Here is a 12,970-nt window from a genome sequence, read left to right on the forward strand (position 1 = left end):
GCGGGAATAGTCCCATTCTCGACGAGTTTCTTTACACGTTTTTCATTTATGTGTCCCATTTGAAAATGCCATAGATAGGTTTGATCTTTGTCACCAACCTTTAGTTTCTTATTATTCACGTGTAATATATCTGTAGTTTGATCTAACATGTAAATTCCATTTATGGAAACTGCTTTGCCATAAACCATTTCATTAAAAGAGAAAATACAGCTATTATCCTTTATTGAAAATGCAAAACCGTCTTTATTGAGTACGGAAACAGAAATAATGTTCTTAGATAAACTGGGTACATACTAACAGTTATATAAATATAACTAAAAACCACTAGGGAGCTGGATTACATATGTTCCCATTGAGACTGCAGCAACTCGTGCTCCATTCCCAACTCTCAGGTTCACATCACCCTTTGCGAGGGGTTTGATGTTTCTTAGGCCCTGCAAATGATTACACAGATGAGAACCACAACCAGTATCAAGTACCCAAGTTCCGAAACTTGCATGGTGAATCTCAATCATATGAATATAAGATGACATACCAACAGGAGTGACGCGGCCTACTTTTATGTCCTCACGGTACACGGGACAGTTCCTCCTCCAATGTCCAGTCTTGTGACAATGGTGGCACTCAATGTCACCGCCCTTGCTCTTTGCCTTGCCTTGTGAGCCACTAGTCTCATCAGGCCCACTCTTACCGTTTCCTGGCTTCTTAAACTTTGGCTTACCTACAGTTAGGTCGCCGGGAGCTTTGCTCTTACCCTTATTCTTGTTGGAAATCATGAGAACATCTTACTTCATGCTCCCACTCAATTTCATATCCTTCTCGGTCTGTACGAGAAGTGAGTGTAGCTCATGAGGACTTTTCTTCATGTCATTCATGTAGTAATTTGCCCTGAAAAGGGCAAAACCATCATGAAGTGAATGAAGCATACGGTCAATGACTATGCTCTCACTGATTTTGCAATCAAGTGCCTTCAATTTCTCGACATTCTCATTCATGTTAAGAATGTGTGGGCTAACCGGTTGGCCATTTTGGAGTTTCGCATCAAAGAAGCGACAGGTATGCTCATAAGTAACGATTCTCGGTGCTTTTGAGAACTCGTTAGTCAGCGTGGTGAAAATCTTGTTTGGGCAATGAAGCGTCTTTGCAAATTGGTTTCCATTGCAAAGATGAGTACGTTCTTTATCGCACCCGCTTCCATGACGAAGTCACTATAAGCAAGTGACTCGTTAACTCCTGCATTGGGGCCTGGGTTTACCGGTATTGGCTCAGTTAAGTACTTGAGCTTACCGTCAGCAATGACAGCATTCCGCAATGATGCCTCCCAGTCCGCAAAGTTGGACCCGTCATTTTTCAGACGTGTGAACTGATTCATGTGGTCCATAAAAGCTTTTAGCCAGGACTCGCGTCCAAGTGTGGCACTTGGCATTGGGATTTCGTTATTTCCAGCCATTTGTTGTAACAGTATTATCAAAATAAACGTATTCTACACTGCGAAAAGAAGAATAAATATAATAAGCATACTAATCTTTATGATTTAAGTCTAATGCAATACTGTTATAACGCAAAGACTCAAGCATTTATACAATTGACCTCCCTCAAGAATTATATAAATGATCCCAAGACTCAATTATCTGTAAATTGATAAGCCAACCTTTTGGCTAATTCTACTGTTAGAATTCTTGGTCGATAAATTTCTGTAAATTCTATCTTTAGTCCATCATAATCACGAGAAACTCTTCGGATTATAATGTTGAGGTAAACTAAGTCAACACAAACTACTTACCCAACGTAGAAGGGGTCATATGAAGAGTAAGGTCCTATATGCCTACCGACGAAGAAGGGATTCATAGTTGTTTGCCCTTATAAAGACTAGTCTCAATTTCAGTTTTAGAGGAAGATCCCATCAACTTAATTTTTAATTCATTTTAAGTGAACTAATATCTAGCATGTGAGAATGAATAAACTAAGGTGATGACTTAAAATTGTGTGACATCTGTATGTCTATGGAAACTAACATACAACCTATATGAGTCAATTTTCATGCATTTTAGTAGGTGGTTTGGTTTAGGCGGAATATGATGCATTAACTATCATGTGAATGAAAAGCAATAAGAATGAAAAAACGTAAAACAAAATAAAGTCCTAGTGTGGCCTATCTACCAAAATGAACATAAATACAACTTTGGAATCCATCCTTGGACCCGAGAAGCTTGTCTTGATGTTCCATCTTGGTCCATGTAGCGGGAGTGAGCAATCCAATCTCCATCTTTAGTCTTCTCAAAATTACAATTTAAAAATTACATAATAAACCTATTTACATTCTAATTTCAAAACCATAATATAAAAGAAAACCAAACAGAGATACGAGATCTCAAATTACATTAAAAATTATGTTTCCATCATTACGAAAACATAATTTAACTAAGGCCACACTTATAAATTACAACCGATTGCAAAAATACGTAAATAAATCCATTCAACAATTCATTCAACTAAAAAAAATTGCATCAATTAATAAATTAAACATGCAAGACATAATTCCTTAATTATGTAGATTAATTTATCCAAACCACCTATTTTAATGATCAAATTATGTGACAATTCCTCAATTACTCACAATAATTTCAATCTAAATTCACATTAATCTTGTAATATAATTAATCCAATATTATTTTAAACCTCTTTAAAATAATTAGGTATCTTATAATTTGTGAACTTTATCACAACAAACAATTATACAATATAGAAGTAATGTATAATTATAATTGGCCAAAAACTAACAAAAACAAAACTGTTTTATTTTTTATTAAAGTTCTCGGCATTTCCAAAATACAAAAAACTGTTTTTTTTTCTTACTAATGCACTCGGCATTTCACCCAAAAAAAAAAAACCGTTTATTTTTATTTTATTTTTTTTACAGCTCTCGGCCTTTTTGCCAAAATTCCAAAAAAACAAATTTCGGCAATAATCCAAAGAAAAACAAAACAAAACAGGTTTTTTATTTTTTCTTTCAATTCCTCTCGACATTTCCAAAACCGAAAAAAAAACAGAAACCCTTTTTTTATATTTACTCGGCATAATGCCCTAAAAAAATTTTAGATGAACAAATTCGTTTATAGTTGCTATTAGAACAAGATTGGCATAATCATGGACATATAAATTGATGAAACATGATTCTAAACAACGATTTAAAACCATATATGCCAAAAACTATATAGCAAAAACAAATTTAACATCATCAAACAAGACGATTTCCATTTACATTTTAATTTAATCCTCGTTAAATTAAACATCTACAAATTCATCATATAGTCATTTTAACTAATTAAAACAACAATATGAAAAATCAAAATGGAAACAAAACAACAAAACAAAAAAAAAAACTTTCGGTTGAAAAAAAAATTAAATCGGCAATTTTTTTTTTTCAAAACAGCCGCACCCCTTTTTTTTCTTCAATTTTGTTCAAAATCATTTATGAATATCATACAAAATAATTTCGTGGCCTTATGGCTCTAATACCACTTGTAGGAAATATCGGTATACTTCCCTTGAAATTTATTAGGATTATAACGAAATTATAATCTATGAAAACTAGTCATAAATGAATCGCATAAACAAAATAGAATAGATCAAGAAACAACCTTTGGTCCTAGCAAAATTGGCCTAAGAACAATATCAAAATGATATTCGCCTAATCGTTGCACCCAAGATGCTCCGAGAAATACCCCTCAAATTGCTAGAATGAGATCCCCAAATTCACTAATTAATTTAGGTTTTTTTTTGTGTTTTGTTTGATGAGAGAATGCTAGGTAAAAAATTAGGTTAGAAAAATTGATCTCCCAAGCCCTCTTAAAACCGTGTAAAGAGTCCAAAGGGGGAGATATTTTCATCCCTTTATTTGTGCTAATCCAACCGAAAAAAATAAGAGGAATTATCTTCTTATTTTCGGTTTTTCACCTACCAAAAATAAGGAGTTTAAATCTTCTTATTTTGGTAGTTTACAAAATGTATATAAAGTGTATTATTTATAAATTGTCATTTATTTTATTCTGTATTAATAAGTCTACACACAATAGCTTGCAGTCAATTTGTTAATGCCGGTCTGTAATAATACATTATGACAATATCGTATAATATATACTTTAACCATAAATATCGCATATTTATAATTATCTAATTAAATATAATCAATTACATTTAATTACGAATTAACATCTTAATTCGTTCAAGCTAACATTATATACATTAACTAAATATAACAGTTTATATTCAATTTACGAATTTGACAGTTAATTCGTCTCAGCTAATATTATTTAATTAGATTAAATAATCGTCTCATGAACACATTGACTAAGTGTTTAGTCAAATACATGAACTAACCTTTTAGTCATATAAGGCATCAATGTGATTACATTTCCATAATCACATCTCTCAAACACATCCTTTAGGTGTGACTTTTAGGGACCAGTTGATCACCGCCATCAGTATGATAATAACGTCAAACTTTCTAGCAAGCCAACCGTTATTAGGTAATCGTTAATCAACTGATAAAATACAAAGTATACCCTTGTGAACCTATATGAGATTTATATATGTTATCACACTAATTGTGGAGGACACAAGCTCCAACAATTTTCAAGGCGGAATTCTATATTTTTCCGAGTCTCTACCTTAGTCACCTTCAAAGAGCTTACAAACTCCATGGTAAGGGAAGGGTAGGTCAATTCTTGCATGGCAAAGAGTGTTTTCAACTTCATAGACGCGAAAAAATTATTGGTCCTTTCAAGCACACCCAACTTGTCTAAGGCATCATGGCATATGAATTTGGTAGGCAAAATAGTCTTTCTAGCAAGGGATACAAATGCTTTCCTATGAGAATCGTTTATGAAAGTTACCTCCGGATAATCTTGCAATTGTTGAATGACCGGAGTAGGAGTATCTTCCACCATAGAAGTAGCAATTTCATGACTTTCCACCCTTGGTTGATGCACTACCATAGCCTTTAAGGCTAAAAGAGCTTGTTGCCTTTTGGAAAGATTGGATGTTGTGGGTGCCTTTCTTCCACCCTTTGTTCTTGCCATGTTCTTCTCCTTGTCAAGATTTTATCAATAAACCAAAGTTTTTCTTGAATGCTTCTAGTCTCCTCAAGCTTCAATTAATCCCTAATTGATTTTGGGGTTTTCGAAATTGCCTTGAAACCTTAGGAAATCGATTCAAATTTTTGAGGATTTTGATGTTTGGATGGTTTTTTGTTGATGAAGGGGTAGTTTGATTGTGATTTGAGGAAGTTTGGGTTTGATTTTGATGAATTTGGTTGAGGAATTTGTGTTTTGTTGATAAGGGGATTGAGGATTTTGAGGGAGAAAGGGTGTGGGTTTGTGTTTGTATAAGATAGAAATGAATTGGGGAAGGAGGGATTGAATCCCATGTTATATTCATTCAGCAGCAGGAAACGAGCGTCTTGGGCTGGGGACGCTCAGATCCTTAGTAAGTGAGCTCAGGAAATTCTAACCCGTGCTGAGACACGCGGATTCTTCAAGAGACGAGCGGATCCTTCAGAGGACGCTCAGATTCATAGCCAGTGTGGACTGATAATTTTGACAGCAGCCAGGACGTGCAGATTTCTCTCGAGACGAGCGGATTTAGGACTTGGATGGGCGTCTTCAGTATACTCTGCTCATATTTTTAAACAGACCCAATTCTTCAATTTCATAACTCCTAAGACGAGCGTCTTAGAGTCAGGATGCTCGGATCGCTCCCAAGACGAGCGGATTCCACCTGGGACACTCAGATCTCTTCCTGTACCCACGAGTTCAGTTCCATCGTGGGGATCTTTATTTCCCATATCATTCTTTCTTCATTCCTTTGTTCAACATTGTGGGTGCACTATGAAGGCTCAGTTAGCTTAGGCAATTGCTATCCCCACACTAAAGCAAACACTACACATCAAAGCACATTAAAATACCTCCCTCACTTTCTCTCATAATGAAAATCTTGATCAAAGTATGAAATTGCAAATCCAAAATTAACAAAAAAGCAATATAAGAAGTAAAATGCAAGTTAAGGGTTAGAATATTTACAAATGGTGGTTTAGGGAGGACTCCACCAAACTATCATTCTTGAATGAGATGTAAAGGGGGCATAGCCAAGGTGTTGTTGACGTTGCTCAACACCTTGTAGAAGTAGTCAAAGTCTTGTTCATTTTCATTGTAAAGATATTGCATAGATCTTTCCACATTGTGTTCTTCATGATGGTGACCCATGTCAAAGTGATGATAATGATCAACAAAGCCTTGGTCTAAGGTCATAGGATTGCCAATGTAGGGATTGACCAATCCTTTAAATTCGTCATCCCATAGACCATACACTTCACTAGCTTGCTCCCCAATGGTATCAGGAGTTGACAAGAGCAACTCTTCTTCCTTGTTGTCATGGCCAATGAGGCCTTCTTCTTTGCTTGTCATGGTTGGTGGTGAGCTATTCAAGCTCTCATTATTTTGGAAATTTCCTTGCTCTTTGGATGGAGCATCTTGAAGGTTATCCCTTTTCTTCTTCCATATGGGTGGTGAGTCTTTACCTATAGCTTGATCTTTGCATTGAGTTGCTAACTTCTTCCTATCAATTTCTCGGCTATCGTGATCAATTTTGAAACATGGCTCAAGTAATCGGGGAGCTCTCATTGTCTTGTCAAAATTAAAAGTGATTGTCTCATCTCCCACTTCAAGTGTGAGCTCTCCATGTATCACATCAATCACCGCTCCCGCGGTATGCAAGAAAGGTCTTCCTAAAATTATAGGAATGTTGGAATCCTCCTCCATGTCTACAATTACAAAGTCTACCGGGATGAAGAATTTGCCAATTCTCACGGGCACATCCTCCCATATCCCTAGAGGTATCTTTGTTGATCGATTTCCCATTTGAAGTGTAATGTTGGTGCATTTGAGTTCTCCTATTCCTAGCCTCTTGCACACCGAGTATGGCATGACACTTACACTTGCTCCAAGGTCACACAATGCTTTGTTGATTGTAGTATCGCCAATGGTGCATGGAACAGAGAAACTTCCCGAATCTTTGAGTTTTGGAGGGGAACTTCCTTGTAGAATAGCACTACTCACTTTGGTAAAGGCAATAGTCTCTAGCTTTCGGATGGACTTCTTCTTGGTAAGAATATCTTTCATGTATTTTGCATAGGCCGGAACATGATTGATCCATTCCGTGAATGGGATTGAGACTTTTAAGTTCTTCACAATTTCCATGAACTTTCCAAGTTGTTCATCAAACTTAGGCTTAGCTTGACGACTTGTGAATGGAAGTATAATCACAATAGGCTCTTTCTCCTTAGCCTTCTCTTCATTCTTCTTCTTTGAAACTTCATTGGTGGTGGGTCCTTCTTCTTTAGAGTTCTCAACTCTTTGCTAGTCACTAGAATCCACAACATTTTCATCAATTGGCATTTTGGCCCTTCATATCTTGTACCACTCCTCAAATGGATGACATTCACCGTTTCATGTCTGGGGGGATTACCTTGAGGTGGTAATTGCCCCCTTTGTCTTTGATAGTTAGAAGATGCTAATTGAGTCATTTGAGTTTCTAGCATCTTTATGTGGGCTAGTATGTTGTTGATGGTGATGTCTTTTGCTTGGCTATCTTTTTGCACTTGGGTGAAAAATTCTTGTTGATTCTTTTGCATTTGGAGGACCGCTTTTTGAACATGAAAGCCTTGGTTATTTGTTTGATTGTATGAAGGTTGATTTTGATAACTTTGGCTTTGATTGTAAAAGGGTCTTTGAGCTTGATTTCTCATTGGAGGTGGGGTGTATGTTGGTTGGGGGTTTTGAACATTTTGGCTCTTGTATGAAAGATTGGGATGGAATTTGGTATTCTCATTATAGTAGTTGGAATAAGGGGTACCACTCTTGTATGCTTGGAAAGCATTCACTTGTTCACTTGTTCCCCTACACTCACTTTGCTAATGTCCCAAAGTTCCACAACTCTCACATACTCCACTTGGAATTGAGGATGATGCCACCATAGCATTAACATATTGTTTGGGTGATTTGGAAGCTTCATCAAACTTAGCCATGGCCTTCTCAAACTTCAAATTGATGGTGTCAATGTGAGCACTTAGTTGAGCACCCAATTGTGTGATGGAATCTACCTCATGCTTCCCTCCTCTAGAAGCCTTTTGAGGTCTACTATATTGTGAATTACGAACCGCCATCTCTTCGATTTGGGCTCATGTTTGATTGTCATCAACTTCGGTAAACATCCCTTTTGATCCCATGTTGAGGATATTGCGGGAATCTTCATATAGACCGTTCTAAAATTGTTGCACAAGGAACCACTCACTAAGCCCATGGTGTGGACAAGAACGACAAGTGTCCTTAAATCTCTCTCATGCCTCATATAATGATTCTTCATCTCTTTGCTTGAACCCGGTAATTTGGGCTCTCAACATATTGGTCTTCTCCGGAGGATAGAATTTCTTATACAAAGCAAGTGCTAGCTTCTTCTATGAATCAATACCAAGAGTAGCCTTGTCTAGGCCTTTCAACCATTGCTTTGCGGTACCAATCAAAGAAAAAGGAAATAATACCCATCGGATTTGGTCTTGAGTAACTCCGGTTTGAGAAATCGCATCACAATAGTCACAAAAAGTCTCCATATGTGAATGAGGGCCTTCACTTGGCATCCCTCCACTAGTAGAAAAAGTGTCATTGACATCGGTTATTTTGCCCCATTTACATCGGTTTTGTGGCGATGTTTCTGGGGGCGACGTATATAGTATTTTAACCTTAACATCGGTTTTAAAACCGATGTAAATAGAAAATCTGATGTACATCGGTTATGTGAAAACCGATGTTAATAGACTCTAATTTACATCGGTTTTGGTGCATAACCGATGTAAATATCACCTTATTTACATCATTTATTAACTAAAAACGATGTTAATAGGTATTTTTTACATCATTTATTAATTCAAACCGATGTTAATAGGCATTTTTTTAATTAAAAAAATATATATATTTTGAGGCATTTCTTATGGGTAAAACGCCTCAAATGAGAGTTGCCATCAATTAAGAAAAATTACACATCAAAAGCCAATAATTTATAAATAAATACTCCAAACTTATAAATATACACATGTTTTGAACATAATTCATAAATAATTAGATCTACACTTAAACAATACCTATAGATACAAAATGTCAAAAAAAAAATAGCATAATAGTTTAATACTCCTCGTTAGTTCCTTGTATCCGAGCTCCTTCTAACTAGCAAGATTGCATCCAGTTTTCAACTTGGAAAGGCTCGTAGCTCATCACCAGTATCAACAATGTATCTGTCATGCACAACACATGTATACCTAGTTCAGGACAGGCTACCCATGCCTAAAAAAAGCTGAGTAATGTCGAGTTCAGCAGACTCGTGTCCCGAATCTAAGTAAAATAGATAGTATAAGTGTATAAGAGTAGAGTAAGAATGGCACCTGGATGTCCTTGTATTTCATAATCCCTTTAAACCGATCAAGTATGTACAAGTAACCATCATGATCGTAGTACGCTATATCCCCTGTTCAGATATCCTGTCAAAGGGGGAATCTCACGTATAATTAATCACAATTATTATTGGTTAAAGCTCGAATAGTGTAAAATTTTGATAAATTCTCCTAAGACGTGCATAGTTCTACATGAATTCTTATGGCCAATTGAAACATTAGTCACTAATGTTTTCAATTACTTTATTCAAGAAAGAGTAATAGACACTAAATAAGTAGCAACACAAAACAAAGTGAATCTAATTCTACCTCAGTGTGTGCTTAAAGACCTTAGATTGATTGGGATATCAGTAAAACCCTCTGACAGTTGGAGTAATATCATAATCTTTGCAACTTCTGTCATCTCCACATCTACATCCTTACATTGATAAGAACAACAAACGCATAATTGCCAAACTGATGTTTTCACTAGCGGAAACTATCACCCCTTACCTTGTCCTGTATCCAATTGAACAACTATGGCATCAAACCAAGAGAGCAAAGCAAAGATACAAGATGAGCAACATAGCACTTGTACAGGTAAATACAACAATTTTAAGGGGTAACATCAATATAAACTATTCCATAATTTGTCGCCTTAAACACTGACATAGCTTCATAGAAGATATAATGTCATGTAAAATGCTCACTAGACTACTACTTAACTAAATAAACCCCTGAAGTAAAGGTGTATAACTTACAGATAAATTGACCATGCAGAGCACTGCAGGAAATAAGACTATCAGATAATATTCCAGATAGGTGAGATAATTCGGATAACAAAGTGAAAAAAAAAGTGATTGTGATACTATCACCATTTATCATCTTATTCAGTCTGGCTCAGAATGATTCAAGCATGATTTTACGAAACTGCCACATTCAGTTCAGCACGAGTTTACATGGTTACCTTGTACTCTTTCCGTCTCAATTTGTAGTTCAGCGCGAGTTTCCGTCTCAAAACTCAATTACCCCAAGTGCCACAAAAACTATTAATTAAAAGTATCATTGATAAATTAAATTCAACTGATACTATCAAACACAAACTTCTAATGTCGCAATGCTTATTGATGCCAAAATGTGTAACTTAATGTTGTAACAGATTGATGGAGCAACTTCATACAATGCTTGAGTAGCAATGCATTGGTACTAGCATAACTGCGTAATGAGATTCAATGCTTCCACATCAAGCCTCAGTAATTTGACACGTCAAGCCAGATATGCATATATTGCTAAAGGATAGCTACAACTACAAAGCTACGTATCTTGGCCATTTGTACATTTGATATGATCCTCATATTGTTTGTAATGTGTAACAATTCACTAAAAAAAGCAAAATGAAAAAACGGGATAACTGCACCACACCAAGTTTGGATAGTAATAAGTAACAAACTCAAAGAGCATAAGCTGCAAAAACTTACTTGTCAAGGCTCTGAAGGCACTTATCATATATGAGAAAGTGAAGTCTACTTCCTGAAGTATTGGTCGATGCATCAAGAAGGTTTTGGGCAGTTACATAAATACTAAACTCAGCATCTACAGTCAAACAAAAAGATTAATTTATATTGCACATAGTATAATAGATATAAAAGATTTTAACCAAAGAAAGAGAAAGCATACATTAGGCCAATCAACAAGGTTTAAGATAATAATATTTGGCATAAAGTCACATGGGAGTATTTGACCCGTCAGTCCGTCACGGATATAACTGTCTTAAATGAGATTCAGCATAACTGCCTTCAACATAATCCTTCTCAAGTTGGCACTTAACAACCAAGATTCAACTCGATGCATAATTGAAGGAACAAATGAGAAGGTATCAAAAGTTGCAACTGATACAGGAGTACATGAGACATAATGACAAGACATAGTTTATGAGGCAGTTCAACATAAGCATCACTTGACACCAGTGGCAGAGCCAGGATTTGAACTTAGGGGGGGGGGGAAATTTTAGGGGGCAAACGACTAATTTCATAAGGCACCCTCAAAAAAATTTCGATAAATTTAACTAAAAACTTTGAAAATTTCATCCGCCGGGGGGGCGACCGCCTCCCTAGCTCCACCACTGCTTGACACTACAAAATAAAATTGAATGAAAAATTCCAAATATCATGCATCACTAAATAGATTTAGGCAGGTTAACACTTAATACTATGAATCTGTCTTCATCAATAATTATAATTATTAATAAATATCATTGCAACCCAATGAAATTCATCAATACAGTCACTAAATAGATTAATCCAAACACATGTGTTATGTGTATCATTTGAACATTTGAGTTCACCACAATCTATGGCTAAAGCTTACGAATAACTAAGTGGACTGTATGTTTGGAAAAACAAGGCGAGTGACTTCACCTGACAGTTTCACACCCAATAAATAAAACATGAGTTTATCGACCATCGGAGCGCCGTCGTCATCCACACTCAAAGCACCATATAAGGAGTCGGCCATCGTCATCCACACTCAGAACCATCACAACAACCCTGACCCCAACACCATCACCTTATAAAGAACTCCATCGCAACACTTAAGCGACCACCGGAGCGCCGTCGTCGAGAACCATATCGAGATCTGAATGCCAGATCTCCATTCACTCGTTTCCTCTTTAAATTCGACATTTGAGTTATAGATCTACAAAAGTCGAACTTAAATTAGAAAAACCTAACTCCATCAGGGAACTAATCGGGAAGTTCAAGGCCAGAAAAATCCGAAAAGGTATGGTTCTTCGCCAGAAATAGGAAGAATGGAAAGGGGCTACGGTTTTGTGACGCCATCTATATGGTTGGCAAAGGGAAGTGATAAGTGGCGGTGGTGGTGCCGTCGATGAGTCGGCTATGTTTCAAGGGCAAAAAAAAGGCAAATTTAATTATGGATTATGAGAAAGTGAAGGGTCGTGTGAAGAGGAGGAGCTAGGGCAGTTTGTTTATTAAGCTTTTTCGGTTAAGGAGAATATTTTTACATCGGTTATTTAAACCCGATGTTAATAATACTCATTTACATCGTTTATATTAAAACTGATGGTACACTTATTTTTATACATCATTTTTAAAAACAACCGATGTAAGGGAAAAAAACTTGTACACATTGTACATCGGTTTTTGTAAAAATCGATGTTATTTATAAACATTTACATCGTTTTAATTAAAACCGATGTCTTTGTGGCGATGTCAATAGGACTTTTTCTACTAGTGCTCCAAATTGACTTCTCTCAACTAATTGTATGAATGCGGATTTGGCAATGAAATTACTGGTTAGATGTTGAGGTGTAGGAGTACCATTTGGTAGGTTCTCCTCGGTTGGTACGGAATGTGATGAAAATTTAGGCATGGGTTGATTTTGTGGTGGGTTTTGTATTGGGTTATCCTCGCCTTCTTTTGCAAAAGGGTTGGTGAACTAAATGGTATTTGGTTGAATGTCCACAATCTAACT

General features: G+C 36.3%; 1 long non-coding RNA gene and 1 other non-coding gene across 6 annotated transcripts; one reads left to right on the top strand and one right to left on the bottom strand.

Annotated features, from left to right (window-relative positions):
• Positions 1–8,351: 8,351 nt before the first annotated feature.
• LOC141616072 (small nucleolar RNA R71) lies at positions 8,352–8,458 on the top strand. Its single transcript, XR_012530447.1, has one exon. It is a non-coding gene; the product is annotated as a small nucleolar RNA R71 (small nucleolar RNA).
• Positions 8,459–9,089: 631 nt separating this feature from the next.
• On the bottom strand, positions 9,090–12,494 carry LOC141611586 (uncharacterized). 5 transcript variants are annotated; one of them, XR_012528661.1, is made up of 5 exons: positions 11,896–12,489; positions 10,957–11,071; positions 9,809–9,997; positions 9,491–9,586; positions 9,090–9,343 (listed from the first exon to the last, which is right to left on the bottom strand). It is a non-coding gene; the product is annotated as an uncharacterized LOC141611586 (long non-coding RNA). The 5 variants fall into 5 exon arrangements; XR_012528659.1 differs by having other exon boundaries at positions 9,809–11,071; positions 11,156–12,494; XR_012528658.1 differs by having other exon boundaries at positions 9,809–11,071; positions 11,896–12,492.
• Positions 12,495–12,970: the final 476 nt, after the last annotated feature.

The sequence above is a fragment of the Silene latifolia genome, chromosome 11, assembly GCF_048544455.1.
Source record: "Silene latifolia isolate original U9 population chromosome 11, ASM4854445v1, whole genome shotgun sequence".
NCBI lineage: Eukaryota > Viridiplantae > Streptophyta > Magnoliopsida > Caryophyllales > Caryophyllaceae > Silene > Silene latifolia.